This window comes from Felis catus, chromosome A1 (assembly GCF_018350175.1).
Source record: "Felis catus isolate Fca126 chromosome A1, F.catus_Fca126_mat1.0, whole genome shotgun sequence".
NCBI classification, from domain to species: Eukaryota; Metazoa; Chordata; class Mammalia; order Carnivora; family Felidae; genus Felis; species Felis catus.
In genome coordinates this window covers 227,902,823-227,904,620 of record NC_058368.1, presented here as the reverse complement: position 1 = coordinate 227,904,620, position 1,798 = coordinate 227,902,823, and the positions used below count along the sequence as shown (strand labels likewise).

General features: G+C 47.4%; 1 pseudogene; it reads left to right on the top strand.

Annotated features, from left to right (window-relative positions):
• Positions 1–917: 917 nt before the first annotated feature.
• Positions 918–1,539, top strand: LOC101091425 (annotated as a pseudogene).
• The last annotated feature ends 259 nt before the right edge of the window (positions 1,540–1,798 follow it).

Below are 1,798 nucleotides of genomic sequence, written 5' to 3'. Positions count from 1 at the left end.
TTTTGATCAGCGGAAAGTTTAAAAGAATAGGCCTGCCTCATGAGTCCCTAATCAATGCTGACCTACACCTATGAACTACTTACGCTAATACGTTCACTAAAGTTTAAATGTTGCACTCAGACGGATGACACATTTCTCTTCAAGATCAGTCAGCACAAGGTCCAGATTCTTCACTGTACTTGTGACTTTTTTTAAGTTTATTTATTTTGAGGGGGAAGGGAGGGGCAGAGAAAGAGGGTGAGAGAGAATCCCAAGGAGACTCCATGCTGTCAGCTCAGCGCCTCATGCAGGGCTCAAATTCACAAACCATGAGACCACGACCTGAGCAAAAATCAAGAGTCCAATGTTTAACCAACTGAGCCGCCCAAGAGCCCCTTGACTGTGATTTTTTTCTTTTTCTAAGAGATAAATAGGGGCACCTGGTTGGCTCAGTCAAAAAAGCATGCAACTTTTGAGGTCGGGTCATGAGTTGAGTCCCATGTTGGGTATACAGATTACTTAAATAAATAAATAAACAAATAAACAAACAAACTCAGGGTGCCTAGGTAGCTCAGTACAGAGCCTGCTTGGGATTCCAAATCTCTCTCTAAATAAATAAATAAACTTTGAAAAAATAAACACACTTTGAAAAAGAGAGAGAGATAGTTGACAGGGACTTTGGAATCTCTTTAATATACACAGATAATGGCAAACACATTTATTTACAGTTTTCTTTCTGAAAAAACAAACTTTCCAGAAGTCAACGTCTGTTATACAATAGCATGTATCTATCTTGTTTCATGTGGGAGCGGGGGTCACATCTTTTGTTATAATGGATGATGTTGAAATGTACTTGATGTGGCAGTTGAATGGACAGCACGGCAGGTACCCTCATCTCTTCTGACTCTCTTTGCAATCTCCCTTTCACTTCCGGAAACATGGCCTCTGGTGTGGCGGTCTCTGATGGCGTCATCAAAGTGTCCAGTGACGTGGAAGTGTGTAAGTCCTCCACACCAGAGGAGGTGAGGAAGCACAAGAAGGCGGTAGGCTTCTGCCTTAGCAAGGACAAGAAGAACATCATCCCCGGAGGAGGGCAAGGAGAGCCTTGCCAGACGATGTGGGCCAGACGACGGACGACCGTGACGCCACCTTTGTCAAGATGCTGCCACACAACTACTGCCACTATGCCCTCTATGACACAACCCGTGAGACCAAGGACAGCAAGAAGGAGGACCCAGTGTTTATCTTCTGTGCACTGGAGCCTGCACTACTTAAGAGCAAAATGATCTCAGTCAGCTCCAAGGACGCCATCAAGAAGAAGCTGATGGACATCAAGCATGAATTACAAGCAAACTTGTAGTATGAGGAGGTCAAGAACCGCTGCACCCTGTCAGAAAAGCTGGGAGCCAGTGTTGTCATCTCCTTGGAGGGCAAGCCTTATGCGAGCCCCCTGCAGCCCCCTGCCTGGAGTATCTGGCAGCCCCAGACCCACCAACGGAGGTTGCAGGCTGCACCCTTCCTGCCAGACTAGAGGGGGTGTCGGATCCCAGCAGGGGGAGGGTAATCTCTTTACCCACAAACAGCCCCCTCACCCCCTGGACCTTCCTCCCTGCCCCCCCATCCCTGATGGTTCTGACCTCCCCAAACTGCTTTAGATGTGATTCCACTTGGGTTGAAGCAGGACCAAGTTCTCCCCAGCCACCCCAGTTTGGGGGGGGGTCCTGTATTTTTTTAATGACACCCCAATTCCCAACCTGCTCCTTCCTTTTCCCACTCTGCCAACTTCTAATGGCAGTAGTGACTCTGCACTTGTCTATTT